The 21654-nt window shown below is 36.0% G+C and overlaps 1 long non-coding RNA gene across 1 annotated transcript; it reads left to right on the top strand.

The window, feature by feature from the left end:
• Nucleotides 1-720: 720 nt before the first annotated feature.
• LOC123594230 lies at nucleotides 721-19936 on the top strand. Its single transcript, XR_006710714.1, has 2 exons — nucleotides 721-934; nucleotides 19894-19936. It is a non-coding gene; the product is annotated as an uncharacterized LOC123594230 (long non-coding RNA).
• The last annotated feature ends 1718 nt before the right edge of the window (nucleotides 19937-21654 follow it).

Here is a 21654-nt window from a genome sequence, read left to right as displayed (position 1 = left end):
GCAGTCTAAATATGAAAGTACATTGAAATTCAGACCTATCTCAAGAAGCAAGAAATGTCCAAAAGATACAACCTAATATACACCTAAAAGAGCTAGAAAATTAATAGTAAATAAAGCCCAAAGCCAACAGATTAAGGAAAATAATAAAGAGTAGAGCATAAATAAATGAGATAGAATCAAAAGTAACAGTAGAACACATCAATTAAACTTAAGACCTGGTTTTGTGGAAGAATAAACAAAATTGATAAAACCTAGCTAGAGTCCTCAAAAAGAAGAGAGGACCCAAATAGATAAAATCATGAATGAAAGAGGAAAGATCACAACCAACACCACAGAAATACAAACAATTATAAGAGAATACTTGGAAAATTATATGCCAACAAACTGGACAATCTGGAAGAAAGGGTCAGATTCTTAGACACTTACACACGACCAAATTTCAAACAGGAAAAAAAAAATAGAAAATTTGAACAGGCCCATAACCAGCAAAGAAATGGAATCAGCTATCAAAAATCTCCTAACAAATAAAAATCCTCGGCCGGATGCCTTCCCAGGGGAATTACATCAGACATTTAAAGAATAGTTAATACCTATTCTCCTCAAATAGTTCCAAAAAGTAGAAATGGAAGGAAAGCTTACCAACTCATTCTATGAAGCCAGCAAAACCTCAATTCCAAAACCAGACAAAAAAAAAAAAAAAAAAAGAAACACTAAAAAGGATAATTACAGGCCAATATCCTTGATGAACTTGGATGCAAAAATTCTCAACAAGATACTAGCAAATTAAATTCAACAGTATATTAAAAGAATTATGCACCAAGATCAAGTTGGATTCATTCTTGGGCTACAGAGCTGTTCAATATTCACAAATCAATCAACATGATGCATCACATTAAGAGAATAAAGGATAAGAACTGTATGATTCTGTCAATAGGTGCATAAAAAAACATTTGCCAGAAAACGGCACCCTTACTTGATAAAAAACCCTCAAGAAAGTATGGATAGAAGGAACATACCTCAACATAATATAGGCCTTACATGAAAGACCTACAACTAATATCATTCTCAATGGGGAAAAACTGAGAGCTGCTCCCCAAAGGTCAGGAAGACAAGAGGGTTGTCCACACTCACCACCTTCGTTCAACACTGTACTGGAAATCCTAGCTTCAGGAATCAGATAACAAAAAGAAATAAAAAGTGTACAAACTGGCAAAGAAGAACTCAAATTTTCATTTTTTGCAGATTACATGATACTCTACATGGAAAATCCAAAAGACTCCACCAAAAACTGCTAGAACTGATAAGTGAAGTCAGCAAAGTTGCAGGATATAAAGTTAATGTACAGAAATCGGTTGCATTTCTATACAACAATAAAGAAACAGCAGAAAGATAAATCAAGGAATTGACCCCATTTACAGTTGTACCAAAGACCATAAAATACCTTGGAATAAACTTAACCAAAGAGGTAAAATATCTGTACACTAAAAACTATAGAAAGCTTATGAAGAAATTGAAGAAGACACAAAGAAATGGAAATACATTCCATGCTCATGGAATGAAAGAACAAATACTGTCAAAATGTCAATACTACCCAAGGCAATCTACACATTCAATGCAATCCCTATCAAAAAAAAAAAAAACCCCATCAACATTCTTCACAGAGCTAGAACAAACAATTCTAAAATTTGTATGGAATCAGAAAAGACCCTGAAGAGCCAAAGGAATGTTGAAAAAGAAAACCAAAGCTGGAAGCATCAGGATTCAGAGTGCAAGGTGTATTGCAAAGCTATATTCATCAAGACAGTATGGTACTGGCACAAAAACAGACACATGGATCAATGGAACAGAATAGAGAAACCAGAAACGGTCCTACAAATGTATGACCAACGAATTTTCAACAAAGGAAGAAAGAGTATCCAATGGGAAAAAGAGAACCTCTTCAGGAAATGGTGCTGGGAAAACTACAGAGTGAAATGCAGAATGACACTGTACCACTTTCTTACACCATACACAAAAATAAATTCAAAATGGCGGAAATACCTAATTGTGAGGCAGGAATCCATCAAAATCCTAGAGGCAAACACAGTCTGCACCCTCTTTGACCTCAGCCACAGAAACTTCTTACTAGACATGTCTCCAGAGATAAGGTAAACATAAGCAAACACGAACTCCTGGGACCTCATCAAGATAAAAAATACTGCACAGCAAAGGAAAAAAAATCAACAAAACTAAGACAACCAATGGAATGTAAGAAGGAATTTTAAAATGGTATATCAGATAAAGGGTTAGTATCCAAAATCTATAAAGAACTTATGAAACTCCACAACCTTAAAAACAAGTAATCCAGTGAAGAAATGGGCAGAAGACATGAATAGACACTTCCAAAGAAGTGGGGAAAGTGGGTGATGGGCATGGAGGAGGGCACCTGCTGGGATGAGCACTGGGTGTTGTATGGAATTTATTTGACAATAAATTACATATTTAAAAATATATAAATAAAATCAGATAAAGCAGACACTGAAAAAGAGAACTATGGGCCAATATCTTGATGAATATGGATGCAAAAATTCTTTTATTTTATTTTACTAATTTATCCTGAGAGGGGGTGAGAGGGAGAGAAAGAGAGGGGGCAGAGAGAGAGGGAGAGGGGGAGAATCCCAAACAGACTCCACACTGTCAGCTTAGAGTCCGACATGGGACTTGAACTCACACAACTGTGAGACGATGACCTGAGCTGAAAGCAGGTCAGATGCTTAACTGACTGAGCCACCCAGGTTCCCTTGAATGCAAAAAGTTCTTACTAAAATACTAATTAATTGAATCCAAGAGGACCTTAAAATATCATTCACTACAATCAATTGGGATTTATTTATGGTTTGCAAGTGGCTCAGTATTCACAAATCAATCAATGTGGTACACCACATTAATAAAAGGAATGTTAAGAACCATATTTTCCTTTCAATAGGTGCAGAAAAATCATTTGACAATGTACAACATCCATTCATGATAAAAATCCTCAAAAAAGTAGGGATAGAGGGAATGTACCTCAGCATAATAGGCGCATATATAAAAGACCCACAGCTAATATGATCATCAATGGAGAAAGACTGAGAGTTTTTCTTCTATGGTAAGGAACAAGGCAGGGATATCCACACTCACTACTTTTATTTAACATAGTACTGGAAGTCCTAGCCACAGAAATCAGGCAACTAAAGGAAATAAAAAATACCCAAATTTCTAAGGAAGAAATAAAACTTTCTGTATTTGCAGATGATATGAAACTCTATATAGGAAAACTGAAAGACTCCACCAAAGAATTGCTAGAACTGATACAAGAATTCAGTAAAGTTGCAGGACACAAAATCAACATACAGATAATTGCTGCATTCCTATACACCAATAATAAAACAGCAGAAAAAGAAATCAAGGGATCAATCCCACTTATAATTGCACTAAAACCCATAATGTACCTAGGAGTAAACCTAACCAAAGAGGTAAAAGATCTATACTCTGACAAATATAAAACACTGATGTAAGAAATTGAAGATGACACAAAGAAATAGAAAGATATTTTCTTGCTCATGGCCTGGAAAATCAAATATTTTTAAAATGTCTATATTACCCAAAACAATCTGCACTTTTAATGAAATCCTTATTAAAATATCAGCTGCATTTTTCAGCATGAAAATCCTTCAAGATAACACAGTATTTTCTCTAGACAATTCTCCTATTGCAAGGGAAACAAGCAAAAATAATCTATTGTGACTACATCAACACATTAAGCTTTTGCACATCAAAGAAAACATTTACAAAGCAAAAAGACAACCTACTGAATGGGAGAAGACATATACAAATGATATATACAAAAAGGGGTTAATATCCAAAATGTATAAAGAACTCGTTCAACTGAACTCCAGAAAAGCAATCTGATTTAAAAATGGGCAGAACACATGAATAGGCAGTTTTCCAAAGAAGACATACAGATAGCCAACAGACATATGAAAACACGTTCAACATTACTAATCATCAGGGAAATGCAAATCAAAACTACAATGAGACATTTCCTGATGACTGTTACAATGGCCAAATTTAAGAAGACAAAAAAACAACTGTTGGCAAGGATGTAGAGGAAAAGGAATCCTTTTGTACTGTTGATGGGCATTTAAATTGGTACAGCCACTGTGGAAAAAAGCACCGAGGATCCTCAAAAACTTAAAATTGGAAATGCCATATGATCCAATAATTCCACTGGAATTACTTACCCAAGGAAAATGAAAACACTAATTTGAAAATGTATGTGCAACCCTATGTTTATTACAGCATTATAAACAATAGCCAAGATGTGGAAACAATGTAAGTGTCTATCAATATACAAAAGGACAAGGAAAATGTGGTATATATACACAATGGAATGTTACACAGCCATAACAGAGGATGAGATTATGCCATTTGAAACAATATGGATGGACTTGGAGGGTATTATGCTAAGTAAAATAAGTCAGACTGAGAAAGAAAATTACCATATGATTCCACTTATAATTGGAATGTAGAAAAATACTTACCAATCAAAATGCAGAAGCAGAACTATAAATACAGAGAACAAACTGATGGTTGCCAGAGGGGAAGATGGGGGTGTGGTTGGAAAAATGAGTGAAGAAGAGAGGGAGATACAGGCTTCCAGTTATGGAACTGAGTAAGTTGTGGGAATAAAAAGCAAATCATGAGGATTACAGTCAATGATATCGTAATAGCAATATAATGGGACAGATGTTAGCCATACTTGTGATGAATATGGCATTATGTATAAACTTGTTAAATCAATAAATTGTACACCTGAAACTACTGTAACATTGTGTGTCAACTATACTCAAATAAAAAGCATATGGAAATATAGAACATATTGATAAAGATGAGACTATAGAAATATTTAGAATACTCTCACATTGCAATATGGTATTGTATAGCATGTATATATTTATTATAGTATAAAGTTTGAGGAAAAATAATTAAATGTGTATAGCTGCAATAATGTGTAATAAAGGTACAATATAAGAACATGTAAAATGTGACATCTAAAACATAAAATATGGATAGAGAAGTAATATTGGTAGTGCTTTTATATGAGATCAAAGAGATGTCATCAGTTTAAAGTGGGCTACTATATCAATAAGATTTTTCAAGTAATGTTCAGGGTAACTTGAAAAACAAATCATATGTAGATTTTTAAAAAATGATAAAGAGAAGGGAATCAACGTATATACCACTACAGAAAATCATCAATTCACAAAGGAAGCCAAAGATAGAAGGGACAAAGAACTTAAAAACAGCCATGAAACAATTAACAATATGGCAGTTGTAACTCCTAACCTATCAATTATTATATTAAATGTAAATTGATTAAATTATCCAAACAAAAGTTTGCAGGATGGCTGAATATATAAAAACACACATACTCATATGCAAACACACAAGACCCAACTATATATTAATGCCCACAAGAGACTCACTTCACTTCAAGTTTCAAGATAACTATAATAAGTTCACAGAGAAGGTAAGGAAAAAATATCCCATACATTTGGAAATCAAAAGAAAGCATAGTAATTATACTTATATTAGATAAAATAAGATTTATGTCAAAGACTATGATAAGAGACAAAGAAGATATTTATAGAACAGTAAAGGTGCCAATTAACCAAGGGGAAATAACAATTGCAAATATAACCTCCTAACATTGGAGCACCTAAATACATTAAACAAATAATGACATCTGAAGACCAGCACAAACCCCTCCCAGGCACAAAGTATACTGATCTTAGAGTGCTTCCCTTAAGCTCCAGGGCAACAGGATACAGTTAATTTTGGGTTTCTCTGTTTGGCTGATTTTGGTTTTTGTTTGTGCTTTGTTTTTTTGATACAGAAGGAACAATTTTTAATTTTAATTTTTTTATTTCTTACAAATTTTATTTTTTAAAAAGTCAGTTAAAATATAATGTAATAATGGTTTCAGGGATAGAATTCAGTGATTCATCACTTACATTTAACACCCAGTGCCCATCCCAACAAGTGCCCTCCTTAACTCCCATTACACATTTAGCCCATCCCCCCACCCAACACTCTTCCAGCAACCCTCAGTTTTTTTTATCTGTCTTTATGAGTCTCTTATGGTTTGCCTCCCTCTATCTTTTTATCTTATTTAACTTTTCCTTACCCTATGTTCATCTGTTTTGTTTCTTAAATTCCACATATGAGTGAAATCATATGATACTTATCTTTCTCTGACTGACTTATTTCACCTAGCAAAACCCATTCTAGTCATACCCACATTGTTACAAATGGCAAGATTTCATTCTTTTTGATCCCCAAGTAATGTTACATTGTATATATATACCATTTCTTCTTTATCCATTCAACAGTTTATGGACATTTGGGCTTTTTCCATAATTTGCCTATTGTTGATAGTACTGCTATAAACTTTGGGGTGCCTGAGTCTCTTTGAATCAGCATTTTGTATACTTTGGATAAATATGTAGTAGTGCAATTGCTGGTTCTTATGGTAACTCTATTTTTTTTTTTATTTTTTAAGGAACTTCATATTATTTTCCACAGTGGCTGCATCAGTTTCCATTCCCAACAACACTGTAAAAGGGTGCCCCTTCTCCACATCCTCGCCAGCATCCATTGCTGAGTTGTTTATTTTAGCCATTCTGACAGGTGTGAGGTTGTATCTCATCATGGTTTTGATTTGTATTTCCTTGATGATGAGTATCTTGAGCACCTACACATGTCTATTAGCCATCTGGATGTCTCCTTTGGATAAGTGTCTGTTCATGTCTTTTGTCCATTGCTTTACTGGATTATTTGTTTTTCTGGGTGTTGTGATTTATACATTTTTTATACATTTTGGATACTAACCCTTTATCCAAAATGTCATTTGAAAATATCTTCTCCCATTTTATTGATTGCTTTTTAGTTTTGTTGGTTGTGTCCTTTGCTGTGCAGAAGTCTTTATGTTGATGAAGTCCCAATAATTTATTTTTGCTTTTGTTTCCCTTGCCTCTGGAGACATGTCTAGTAAGATGTTGCTGCGGCAGAGGTCAAAGCGATTGTTGCCTGTTTTCTACTGTTTTTTTAACATGATTTATTGTCAAGTTACCTAAGATGCAGTGTATACAGTGGGCCCTTGTCTTCAGGGTAGATTCCCGTGATTCATCATTTACATGCAACACCCAGTGCTCATCCCAACAAGTGCCCTCCTCAATGCCCATCACCCATTCTCCCCTCTCCTCCGCCATCCCCCCATCAATGCTCAGTTTGTTCTCTTGCATTTAAGAGTCTCTTATGGTTTGCCTCCCTCTCTGTTTGAAACTAATTTTCCCCTTCCCTTCCCCCGTGGTCTTCTGATAAGCTTCTCAAGTTCCACATATGAGTGAAAACATATGATATTTGTCTTTCTGTGACTGACTTATTTCACTTAGCATAATACCCTCCACTTCCATCCACCTTGATGCAAATGGCAAGATTTCATTCTTTCTCAGTGCCAAGTAATATTTCATTGTATACATAAACCGCATCTTCTTTATCGATTCATCAGTTGATGGACATTTGGGCTCTTTCCATAATTTGACTATTGTTTAAAGTGTTGCTATAAACATTAGGGTGCATGTTCCACTATGAATCAGCACTCCTGTATCCTTTGGATAAATTTCTAGTAGTGCTATTGCTGGGTCGTAGAGTAATTCTATTTTTACTTTTTTGTGGAACTTCCACACTGTTTTCCACAGTGGCTGCACCAGTTTGCATTCCCAACAAAAGTGCAAGAATGTTCCCAATTCTCCACAGCCTCGCCAACATCTGTTGTTTCCTGAGTTGTTAATTTTAGCCACTCTGTCGGGTGTGAGGTGGTATCTCAATGTAGTTTTGATTTGTATATCCCTGATGATGAGTGATGTTGAGCATGTTTTCATGTTCCTGTTGACCATCTTGATGTCTTCTTTGGAAAGTGTCTATTCATGTCTTCTGCCCATTCTTCGCTGGATTATTTTTTGGGGGGAGTGTGGTGTTTGGTAAGTTCTTTATACATTTTGGATATTAACCCTTTATCCTATATGTCATTTGAAAATATATTTTCCCACTCTGTGGGTTGCCTTTTAGTTTTGTTGATTGTTTCCTTTGCAGTGCAGGGGTTTTTCTCTTGATAAGGTCCCAACAGTTCATTTTTGCTTTTAGTTCCTTTGCCTTTGTAGATGTGTCAAGCAAGAAGTTGCTAGGGATGAGGTCAAAGAGGGGGTTGCCTGCTTTCTCCTCTGGGGTTTTGATGGTTTCCTGTCTCACATTTAGGTCTTTCATCCATTTTGAGTTTATTTTTGTGTATTGTGTAAGAGTGGTCCAGTTTTATTCTTCTTCATATTGCTGTCCAGTTCTCTCAGCATGATTTGATAGAGACTATATTTCTTTCCATTGGATAGTCTTTTCTGCTTTGTCAAAGATTAGTTGGCCATATATTTGTGGGTCCAATTCTGGGTTCTCTTTTCCATTCTGTTGGTCTATGTGTCTGTTTCTGTGCCAATACCATACTGTCTTGATTGATTACAGCTTTGTAGTAGAGGCTAAATTCCAGGATTGTAATGCCTCTGCTTTGGTTTTCTTTTTTAACATTACTTTGCCTATTCAGGGTCTTTTGTGATTCCATACAAATTTTAGGATTGTTATTTCTAGCTTTGAGAAGAATGCTGGCGCAATTTTGATTGGTATTGCATTGAATGTATAGATTGCTTTGGGTAGTATTGACGTTTTAACAATATTTACTCTTCAAATCCATGAACATGGAATGTTTTTCCATTTCTTTGTGTCTTCAACTTCTTTCATAAGCTTTGTATAATTTTCATCATACACTTTTTACATCTCTGGTTAAGTTCATTCCTATGCATTTTATGGGTTTTTTGGTACAATTGTAAATGGGATAAATTTCTTGATTTCGATTTCTGTTGTTTCGTTATTGGTGTATAGAAGTGCAACCGATTTCTGTACATTGATTTTGTATCCTGCGACTTTGCTGAATCAATGTGCAAGTTCTAACAGCTTTTCAGTGAAGTCTTTCAGGTTTTCCATGTAGAATATCATGTCGTCTGCGAAAATTGAAAGTTTGACTTCTTCTTTGCCAATTTGGGTAACTTTTATTTCATTTTGTTGTTTGATTACTGATGTTAGGACTTCCAACACTATGTTAAACAACATGAAAGTGGACATCCTTGTTGTATTCCTTATCTCAAGGAGAAAGCTCTCAGTTTTTCCCCATTCAGGGTGATATTAGCTGTGGACTTTTCATATATTGTTTTTATGATGGTGAGGTATGTTCCTTCTATCACTGCAGCCCAGAAATGTGGGTGTCTAGGAATTTGTCCATTTCTTCCAGATTGTCTAGTTTGCTAACATATAATTTTTCATAGTATTCTCTAATAATTGTTTGTTCTACTGTAGTGTTTTGATTGTTTGCTGTTTCACATTTAGGTCTTTTATCCATTTTGAGTTTATTTTTGCATATGGTGTAAGAAAGTTGTCCAGGTTTATTTTTCTGAATGTCGCTGTTCAGTTTTCCCAGCACTGTATGCTGAAGAGACTGTCTTTTTTTCTACCGGGAATTCTTTCCTGCTTTGTCAAAGTTTAGTTGACCATTATTTGTGGGTCTATTTCTGGGTTCTCTAGTCCATTAATCTATGCATCTGTTTTTGTGCCAGCACCACACTGTCTTGAGGATTTCAGCTTTGTAATACAGCTTGAAAGCCTCCAGATTTGGTTTTTCAGTGTTACTTTGGTTATTCGGGGGTATTTTATGGTTTCATACAAATTTTAGGCTGGATGGATCTAGCTCTGTGATGAATGCTGGTGTTCTTTTTATAGGGATTGCATTGAATGTGTAGATTGCTTTGGATAATATGAACATTTTAACAACATTTGTTCTTCCAATCCGTGAGCATGGAATGTGTTTCCATTTCTTTGTGTGTTCTTCAATTTTTTTTTCATAACCTTTCTCTACTTTTCAGCATACAGAACTTTAGCTCTTTGGTTAGGTTTATTCCTAGGTATCTTCTGGTTTTGGTGAAATTGTAAATGGAATACATTCCTTTCTGCTGCTTCATTATTGGTGTATAGAAATGCAACCAATTTAAGTACACTGATTTTATATCCTGCAACTTGGCTGAATTCATGTATCAGTTCTAGCAGGTTTTGGTGGAGTCTTTTGGGTTGTCCATGTAAAGTATCAAGTCATCTTTTAAGAGTGAAAGTTTGACTTCTTCTGTGACAATTTGTATGTCTTTCATTTAATTTTGTGGTCTGATTGCTGAGACTAGGACTTCCATTAATATATTAAACAACACTGGGAGAGTGGACATCTCTGTCGTGTTCCTGACCTTAAGGGGAAAGCTCTCAGTTTTTCCCCATTGAGGATGATTTTAGCTGTGGGCCTTTCATATATGGCCTTTATGATGTTGAGGTATATTCCTTTTATCCCTACCTTTTTTAGGGTTTTCATCAAGAAAGGATGCTGTGTTATGTCAAATTCTTTTTCTGCATCTATTGACAGGATCTATTGACAGGTTCATATCCTACTTTTATTAATGTGGTTTATCACATTTATTGGGTTGTGAATATTGAATTAGGCCTGTAGCCCAGAAATAAATCCTAATTCTTTTAATGTACTGTGAATTCAATTTGCTAATATCTTTTTAAGAATTTTTGAATCCAGGTTCATTGGGGATAATGGTCTGTAGTTCTCCTTTTTAGTGGGGTCTTTGTCTCGATTTGAAATCAAAGTAATGTTGGTTTCATAGAATTAGTTTGGAAGCTTTACATCCATTTTTATTTATTTTGGAACAATTTGAAAAGAATAGGCATTAATTCTTTTTTAAATGTCTGGTAGAAATGCCCTGGGAAGCCATCTGGCCCAAGATCCCTAATTTGTTGGGAGATTTTTGATAACTGATTCAATTTCTTTGCAATTGAAAATTTTCTATTTCTCCCTCTTTGAGTTTGTTATTGTGTGTATTTCTAGATATTTGTCCATTTCTTCCATATGGTCCAGTTTGTTGGCATATAATTTTTCATAATATTCTCTTATAATTGTTTGTATTTCTGTAGTATTGGTTGTGGTCTCTCCTCTTTCATTCGAGATTTTATCTATTTGGGTCCTCTCTCTTTTCTTTTTGAGGTCTGGCCAGGGGTTTATCAATTTTGTTTATTCTTTCAAAAAACCAGATCCTAGTTTCATTGATCTGTTCTAATGTGTGTTTTGTCCTCACATTCTTTATTTCTGCTCTATTATTTATTATTTCCCTTCTTCTTCTGGTTTTGGATTTTATTTGATGTTCTTTTTTAAAACTTCTTTTAGGTGTTAGGTTAGGTTGTGAATTTAGGACATTTCTTGCTTCTTGCGATAAGCCTGATTGCAATGTACTTTCCTCTTAGTATTGCCTTTGCTGCATCCCAAAGGGGTTGGGGTCGTGTTTTCATTGTCTTTTGCTTCCATGTATTTTTTTTTATTTCTTCTTTACTTTCCTAATTAACCAATTCATTCTTTAGTAGGATGTTTTTAAACTCCATGTATGTGAGGGTTTTCCAAATTTTTTCCAGTGATTGATTTCAAGTTGCATAGTGTTGTGATCTGTAAATACGCATGGTATAATCTTGATGTTTTTATACCTATTGAAGACTGATTTGTGACCCAATATGTGATCTATTCTGGATAATGTTCCATGTGCACTTAAGAAGAATGTATTCTGCTGATGCTTTAGGATGAAATGTTCAGAATATGTCTTTTAAATCCATCTGGTTCAGTATATCATCCAAAGCCATCGATTCCTTGTTGATTTTCTGCTTAGGTGACCTGTCCATTGCTGTATATAGAGTACTAAAAATCAACTATTATGGTGTTATTATCAATCAGTTTCTTTATACATGTTATTAATTGATTCATATATTGGGGTGCATAAATATTTATAATTGGGGTGCATAAATATTTATAATTGATAAATGTTATTGATGGATAGACCCCTTAATTGTGATATAATGTCCACTTTCACTTCTTGTTACAGTCTTTGTTTTAAAATCTAGTGTGTAAGATATAAGTATGGCTACTCCAGCTTTCTTTTGATGTCCATTAGCATGATAGATGGTTCTCCATCCCCTCACTTTCAATCTGAAGGTGTCCTCAGGTCTAAAATGAGTCTCTTGTAGACAAGATATAGACACATCTTGTTTTTTTATCCATTCTGATACCCTATGTATTTTGATTGTAGGACTTAGTCCATTTACATTCAGAGTGATTATTGAAAGATATGAATTTAGCCTCATTTTGTCACCTGTAGAGTTGTTTATTCTGATGTTCTCTTGTCCTTTGTAGTCTTTGTTGCTTTTGTCTTCTACTTTTTTTAAATCTGTTCTCAGAGTCTCCCTTAAAATTTCTCGCAGGGTTGTTTTAGTGGAAGTGCACTCCTTTAGTTTTTGTTTATCTGGGAAACAATCTCTCTTTCTACTCTGAATTACATCCTTGAGGGTAAAAAATTCTGAGCTGCATATTTTTCTTATTCAGCACCTTAAATATTTCCTGCCACTCCCTCTGACCTGCTAAATTTCATGGGCTGGTGTGATGCTAACCTTACATATCTACCCTTGTAAGTTAAGGTTCTTTTGTCCCTAGTTGCTTTCAGATTTCTCCCTTTATCATTGTATTTTTCAAGTTTCACTCTGATATATAGTGGTGTTGACCTCTGTTTGTTGATTTTGGGGGGGAGTTCTCTGTGCCTCTTGGCCTTGGATGCTTGCTTCCTTCCCCAATTAGAGAAGTTCTTAGCTATAATTTGTTTAAATAAACCTTCTGACCTCTTCTTTTTCTGGGACTCTTATGATATGGTATTGCTTCATTTCATGGGAGCACTTAGTCGTCTAAGTCTTCCCTCAAGATCTAGTAATTTCCTTTCCCTCTTTTTTTCAGCTTATTTTCCATATTTTTTCTTCTGTCTCACCTATATTCTCCTCTGCTTCTTCAATCCTCATTGTCACTGTATCCAGTTTGTTTTTCATCTCAGTTATAGCATTTTTATTTCATCCTGACTAGTTCTTATGTCTCTGATATATGCAGCAAAGGTTTCTGTGGTGTCTTGTATGCTTTTTTCAATCCCAGCTAGTAGCCTTATAACTGTTGTTCTAAATTCTTGCTCAGATATATTGCTTCTATCTGTTTTGAGCAAGTATGTATGTCATATCTTCTTGACATTTCTCTTGGGGAGAATTTCTCTCCCTTGTTATTGTGGGTAATTTTCTGTGTTTAGCATATTTTAAAAGCTTGTTATGTTTCCAGCACCTGAGAGTAATTTTATGTTAAAAGGGGGTCATACATGGTCCCAGCTCTGGCACTTCAAGAAGTGTTCCTGCTGTATGCTGTGTGTGCTCTACTGTTGTGTTTTAACTGCTCCTTCCCACTGGTCAGTCCTCTGAATACCTCCTCTTTGCTTGCAGTGGTTGAGTGTTTGGACCTTTAACTAGGTGTGCTTTGATTTATTTGTTGAAATAACTCTGGAAAAAATAGGGGGGAAGCATGGTCCTCCCCAAAAAAAGGCAAAAGGAAAGGGAACAAAAAAATAAACAGAGAATCAAAAAACTATAAAGTTTATTTCAAAAAAAAAGGAAGGAGAAAAAGAAAAAAATAAACAGAAGAAAAGAAAAAAAAAAGGAAAAAGAAAATAATAAAAAAGCCTGATTCCAACAAAAAAGAGAAAATGACACGGAAAGAATCAAACAAGAAACTATGAGCCTCTTTCCAAAAGAAAAAAAAGAAGACTGAAGAAAGAAAAAAAAAACTGTGTCGTTTTAAAGCACTTGATTTTTAGTGAACTCAGTACATGGGGGTGGTAGCTGTGCTGTCCTTCTGGAGGAGAGATCCACTGCATTGGCTCAGAGTCAGTCTTGTCCCATAAATAAAGCAGTTGACCAGCATGGGGAAGAAGGCAGGGTTTGGTGTAAGAGGGTCCCACCTCCACTGGGGTCTGTCGTTTTGCTTTCTGAATTCCCACTGTGTTGGTGTTGGGGGGAAAATGGTGCCACCTCAATCTCTCATCCTCAGACAGGGTATCTCAAATCTCCCACTGTTCAGGCAAGCCACACAGAATAGCGAGGGCAACAGCTCACCCTGTACCACAACTGTCCTGTGCTTTTTCTATGGCACAAGACAAGGATTCAATACCCAGTCTTAAAACACCCTGCACCACATGGATCTGCTCTCCTTCTCTGGAGCAGAGCCTCTCCACACTGCTGATGAAAGGCTTTTTGCTGGCACTTCCAGGATCTTTTGTCCTTGGGAAGGCAATAAACCCTCCTCCAAAAGTACTCCAGGAAGGGGAATGTACTCTTCCAGTGTACCCTGGAGATTTCTACACCAACTTATGCACTCTAATCCCAGCTCCTTTCTCCCCAGAAGTGCACACCATATGAAGTTGTGCACTTCCAAAACCTCAGAGTTTGAGCTCCATCACTGCTTGAATAAAAACAAAACAACAAAAGGCTCCCTCTTGCTCGCCTCTCTGTGGTCCAGAGAGGCTTTCCTCTTATGTTAACTCGATGCTGCAGTTTCTCAACCCCTCTCTCTTTCTCACCCTTTTTTCTCTCCATTGAAAGTGTTCCTTCCCCTCCACAGCACCGCTATTTTTCTCACTCTCAATTCACTTCCATGCACCTCACACCAGCCGAGCTGTCTCTCTTCAACTGTGGAAATCCTTCTGCCACTCTGAAGTTCAATTTCCTGGGTGTTCCAGGTGATCTGACATCAATACAGCTGTGTTTGAGGGATGAGGAAAGCCCAGTGTCCACCTACTTCTATGCCATCTGAACTTTCCCCCCCGACCCTTACAAGAATTGTTAAAGGGACTTCTTTAAGTGGAAAAGAAATAACCATATTTAGATGCAATAAAATTATTAAAAGGTTGTAAAATATGACAGCATACATACATATATATATACACGCATATGAAAAAGGAGTTGAAAAAATATGTTTTTTTTAAATTTTAGAATGTTTGAACTTAAATGACCATCAACTTAATATAGACTACTATATACATAGGATACTATACTTAAATCACAAAATAACCACAAACCCACAAGCTATAATAGATACACCAAAAACCTGAAGAGAATAAAAAGCCAAGTGTAACATTACAAAAACTCATCATAAGGAGTGAGCAAGAGAAGAAGAAAGCAATAGAAGAGGACTACAAAAAAACCCCACAGTAAACATAACATAATGGCAATATGCACATGCCTATCAATAAATATATTTTTAGATATTTTATTTTTAAGTAGTTTATACACCTAACATGGGGCTCAAACCTACAACCCAGAGATCAAGAGTCAGATTTTCTACTGACTGAGCAAACCAGGCAACCCAACCTATCAACAAATATCTTAAATGTAAATGGCCAGGGTGGGTAACATGGTGACATAGAAGGACACTATGCTTGTCCAGGCCCTAGAAAACAAATAAATAATAATCAAATCATTCTGAATACCCATAATATCCACCTGAGTACTGACAGAACAAATTGCACAACTAGAGGGAGAGAAGAGGCCACATCAATGAATGTAGGAAATGCAGAGATGTGGTTTCAGGGAGAAATTGTGTGTGCTGCAGAAGACAGGGAGCTCTGGTGGTGGAGAAAGGTGAGATAGAGAGGAGCACATAAAGTAACACAAAAGGAAAACACTTCCTTAAAGCCATTGGCTGGGAAAATGGGAGGAGCTGATTTTTGTGAGTTCTTGTAACCAACAGGACAGAAAAACTGAACTTTTAAAGATGGGTGGGCTTTTCTGAGATAGAGCCCTGAGGGCACTGCTCTAATCCTTGAGAAAAGGAAGATAAACAACCCATGGGCAGACAGCTTCATCTGAGGAGAACTGAAGGCTCACAGTGTAGACTGCTTTCTGGGATTGCATCTTTGAGAGGTGGCATTCACAGAGACACCTCTCCAGGGAAAAATGATCTAGTGGGCATCATTTTTCTCCCTATCCCCATGGCATAGATGCAGAACCACCTGCCAAGGGCTGCTATTCCAGACACTGGGTGGCTAGACTGCTTGCTCCAAGTCCCACATGACTACATTCTGGTAGGAATACCCTTCTTGATCAAATCTGCATCAATCCCAGTGTGGCAAGACCCTCCACCAGAAGACCAGCACGGGCCCCAGCCAGAGCATGTCCCTAAATGTTGGAGTTTTAAAAGGCAGCAGGCTTGGCTGGGATAGATCCAAAAGTGTACTGTGTTATTCCTGAGAGGTAAACAACCCAGAGACAGCATGAAAATGGTGATCTGAAAAATACTTGGTATATATGAAGGGAGATTATTCACTCCTCTGGGAATGCTTCACTGAAAGTAACAAGCACAGGGACCCATCTCTGGGGACCAAGGAGCTGGCTGGCACCATTTCTCTCTGCCACCCCTCAGCATAGATGAGCTTCAGTAAACAGCACAGCACCAACACTGGCTGCCTAACCTGCTTATACCAAGACTCATACCCCTGTATCCTGCTGGTACTCTCCTCAGGAAAGTGTTCTTAAGTCCCAGCACAGTGGGCTCCTTCCCCAGAAGACTAGCAGAAAGCACTAAACATATCATATCTCCCAACTAGTAGCTTAAAATATTTCACTTCTAGTGGAAGTAATATCAGTTCTTAGTTAAGAAGCAGACCAGAGGAAACCTACTCAAAACTCTCCAAACTCTGGCCAAGGTCAAAACATTGCCCACTGCAGGCAAGAAAAGCCTCTGCAGACGACTGGCCAGAAGGGCAGAGCAGCCAAAACACAGCAGCAGAATGCATACAGCACACCCTAGAGGCACTCAAGGAAGAAACAGACCTGGATACTATATAACCTCTTTTTCATAGAGCCATTACTGTTAGGAGCAGGGGGATAAAAACAGGCTTTCATAATGCACAGAAGTAGATATAACTAATATACCAGAAAATTTAAAGCACCTTTATAAGGATATTTTCTGGGCTTGAGAAAAGAATGGAAAACTGCAGGGAGACTCTTACTAAAGAGATAAAAGAATTAAGTAAGAATCAGTGAGAGATGAAAAACCCAATAACTGAGATTCAAAACACACTGGTTGTAATCACCACAATGATGGAAAAAGCAAAGAAACTGATAAGTGATATAGAAGATAAAATAATGGAAAGTAATGAAGCTGAACAAAAGAGAAAGAAGAATTTTGGATCAAAAGAGTAGAATTATGGAACTCCATAAAATCAAATAATTCATATCATAAGAGTCCCAGAAGAAGAAGAGACAAAGGGGCAGAATTTTTATTTGAGGAAATGATAGCTGAAAACTTCCCTAATCTTAGAAAGAAAACATACATCCAAATCCAGGAGGTAGAGAGAATTCCTATCAAACTCAACAAAAGCAGGCCAACACCAATATATATTGTAATTAAATTTTCAAAATATAGTGATAAAGATAAAATCCTAAAAGCAGCATGATAAAAGAAATCCTTAATATATAAGTGAAGACCCATAAGGCTAGCTGCAGATCTCTCCACAGAAATATTGAAGGCCAATAGCATGATATATTCAATGTGCTGAATGGGAAAATCTGCAGCCAAGAATACTCTATCCACCAAGGCTATCATTCAGTATAGAAATAGAGATAAAGAGTTTCACAAATAAAACCTAAAGGGGTTCATGACCACTAAATCACCCATGCAAAATATATTACAGGAAACTCTTTGAGTAGAAAGGAAAAACAAAAAGTGACAAAGATAAGAAAAGAACATAGAAAATCCACACCACAATGAAAAAAGAGTAATAAAAAGATACTAAATATATATATATACATATATATATATATATATATATATATATATATATCAATAATTCCTCTAACTGTAAGTGGACTAAATGTTCCAATCAAAAGACATACAGTATTAGAATGGATAAAACAACCCACAACATCCATCAATATGCTACCTACAAGTAACTCATTTTGGATCTAAAGACACCTGAAGATGGAAGTTGAGGAGAGGAGAAACATTTATCATACAAATGGGATCAAAATAATGCCCAAGTAGCAATACTTATAACAGACAAAATGTAGACATTAAGACAAACAATGTAAAAAAAAGATGAAGATGGACACTATATCATCATAAAGGGAACAATCCAACAAAAAGATATACAATTATAAATATTTTGCCAACATGAAACACCCAAATATATAAATCAATTACAAAGAAACTCATTGATAATAATACAATAATAATAGGGGATTTTATCATCCCCTCTTACATCAATGGACAGATCATCTAAGCATAAAATCAACAAGGAAACAATGGCTTTGAGTGGCACACTGTACCGGATGGACTTAATAGATATATTCAGAACATTTCATCCGAAAGCATCAGAATAAACAATCTTCTGGAGTGAACGTGGAACATTCTCCAGAATAGATCACATACTGGGTCACAAATCAGCCCTCAAGTACAAAAAGATTGAGACCAAACCATCCCAAAATTTTTTATTAGAAGCTATGGAACTTGAGGTCTACTACAGGAAAAATTTGCACGGCTCTCAAATACATGGAGGTTAAAGAACATCCTACTAAATAATGAATGGGTTAACCAGGAAATTAAAGAAGAAATTAAAAAATACATGCAAGCAAATGAAAAGAAAAAACACCACAATCCAAACACTTTGGGATACAGCAAAGGCAATATTAAGAGCTAAGTATGCTGAAATTCAGGCCTATCAAGAAAAAAAAAAAAAAAAGGTCCCAAATACACAACCCAACCTTATACCTAAAGGAATGAGGAAAAGAACAGCAAATAAAGCCTAAAATCAGCAGAAGATGGAAATAATAAAGGTTAGATCAGAAATAAATGATATAGAAACAAAAGACCTGTGGAACAAATGAAAACTAAGAGCTGTTTCTTTGAAATATAAACAAATTGATAAACCCCTAGCCAGACATATCAAAAATAAAAGAGAAAGCACCAAAATATATAAAATCACGAATGAAAGAGGAGAGATCTCAAACAATACCACAGAAATACAAATAGTTATAAGAGAATACTATGAAAAATTAGTTGCCAAAAAACTGGTCAAAAAGAAAGAAATGGACGAATTTCTAGAAACACACAAACTAACAAAACTGAAACAGGAAGAAGTAAAAATTTGGAGAGACCCATAACCATCAAGCAAATTGAATCAGTAATTAAAAATCTCCTAACAAACAAGAGTCCTGGTCCAGATGGCTTCCCAGGGGAATTCTACCAAACATTAAACAAGTGTTAATGCTAATCTTTCTCAAACTGTTCCAACAAATAGGAGTACAAAGAAAACTTCCAAACTCATTCTACAAAGCCAGCATTACCTTGATTTCAAAACCATACAATGACTCCATTAAAAAAGGAGAATTACAGATCAACATTCTTGATGAAACTGGATACAAAAATTCTCAACAAGATACTAGCAAGTTGAATTCAACAACATATTAAAATAATTATACATCATGGGCAAGTGGGATTTATTCCTGAGCTGCAGGGTTGGTTCAATATTTGCTGCTCAATCAACATGATACAGCACATTAATAAAAGATTAGAACCATATCTGGGCGCCTGGATGGCTCAGTTGGTTGAGCGAATGACTTCAGCTCAGGTCATGATCTCACAGTTTGTGAGTTCGAGCCCCGCATCGGGCTCTGTGCTGACAGCTCAGAGCCTGGAGTCTGCTTCGGATTCTGTGTCTCCCTCTCTCTCTGCCCCTCCCCCACTCATGCTCTGTCTCTCTCTGTCTCAGAAATAAATAGACATCAAAAAAAAATTTAAAGATAAGAACCATATGATCATGTCAGTAGATGTAGGAAAAGCATTTGACAAAACACAGCATCCATTCTTGATGAATACTCTTAACAAAGTGGGATGGATGAAACATAACTCACCATCATAAAGGCCATATATGAAAGACCCATGTTTAATATCATCCTCAATGGAGAAAAACTGACAGTTTTCCCCTATAGTCAGGTAGAAGACAAGGATGCCCACTCTCACCATTACTATTTAATATAGTAGGGGTATTCTTAGCCTCATAAATAACACAACAAAAAGAAATAAAGGGAATCCAAATTGACAAGGAAGAAATAAAAATTTCACTATTTGCAGACACATGATACTCTATGTAGAAAAGATGAAAGACTCTACAAAAACTGCTAGAACTAACACATTAATTTAGTAAAGTGACAGGATATAAAATCAGCATGCAGAAATCCGTTGCATTTCTATACACCAATAATGAAGCAGCAAGAAAAGAAATCAAGGAATTCATCGAATTTACAATTGTACCAAATATAAGAAGATATAAGACCTAGGAATACACTTAACAAAAGAGTTCAAGGATCTGTACTCTGAAAACTATAAAACACTTATGAAAGGTATTGAAGAGGACACACAAAAAATGGAAAAGCATCCCATGTTCATGGATTGGAAGAACATACATTATTAAAATGTCTCTACAATCCAAAGTAAGCACACATTTAATGCAATCCCTGTCAAAATAACACCAGAATATTTTTTTCACACAACTAGAACAAACAATGCATCCCAAATAGCCAAAAGAATTCTGAAAAAGAAAAGTAAGGCTGGTGGCATCATGAGTCCACATTTCAAGCTATATTACAAAACTGTAGTCATCAAGACAGTATGGTACTGGCACAAAAAAAGACACATAGAGCAATGGAACAGAATAGATAACCCAGAAGTGGACTCATAAATGTATGGCCAACAAATATTCAAAAAAGCAGGAAAGAATATGCAAAGGAAGAAGTCTCTACAACAAAAGATGTTGGGAAAACTGGAAAGCAACATTATGAAGAATGGAACTAGACCACTTTCTTACACCATACACAAAAGATATTTTCAAAAAGGATGAAAGACCTAAATGTGCACAGGAAACCATAAAAATCCTGGAGGAGAACAGAGGCAGGAACCTCTTTGACCTTGGCCGTAGCAACTTCTTACCAGACACATTGGCAAATGCAAGAGAAACAGGAGCAAACACAAACTATTGGGACTTCATCAAGATAAAATCTGCACAGTGAAGGAAACAATAAAACAAACAAAACACCCCAAAAACTGAAAGGGTGTCTACGGAATGGGAGAAGTTATTTACAAATGACATAGCAGATAAAGGGTTAGTATCCAATGTCTATAAGAAACTAATCAAACTCAACACTCAAAAAATAAATAATTCAGTTAAGAAATGAGCAGAAGACATGAATAGACGCTTTTTGAAAGAAGATAGCCAGTGGCTAACAGACACTTGAAAGGATGCTCAACATCACTCATCATCAGGGAAATACAAATCAAAGCCACATTGAGATATCACCTCACACCTGTCAGAATGGCTAAAATTAACAAGTGAGGGAACAACAGGTGTTGGAAAGGATGGAGAGAAAGGGGAATCCTATTGCACTTCCAGTGGTAATGCAAACTAGTACAACCATTGTGGAGTACAGTATTGGGGGGTCCTCATAAAATTGGAAATAGAGCTGCCCTATAAACCAGCAATTGCATTACTAGGTATTTACCTGAAGGATACAAAAATACTGAGTGAAAGGTTT

This window comes from Leopardus geoffroyi, chromosome X (genome assembly GCF_018350155.1).
Source record: "Leopardus geoffroyi isolate Oge1 chromosome X, O.geoffroyi_Oge1_pat1.0, whole genome shotgun sequence".
In the NCBI taxonomy this organism is placed as follows: Eukaryota; Metazoa; Chordata; class Mammalia; order Carnivora; family Felidae; genus Leopardus; species Leopardus geoffroyi.
This window is presented reverse-complemented; position numbering and strand designations above follow the sequence as displayed.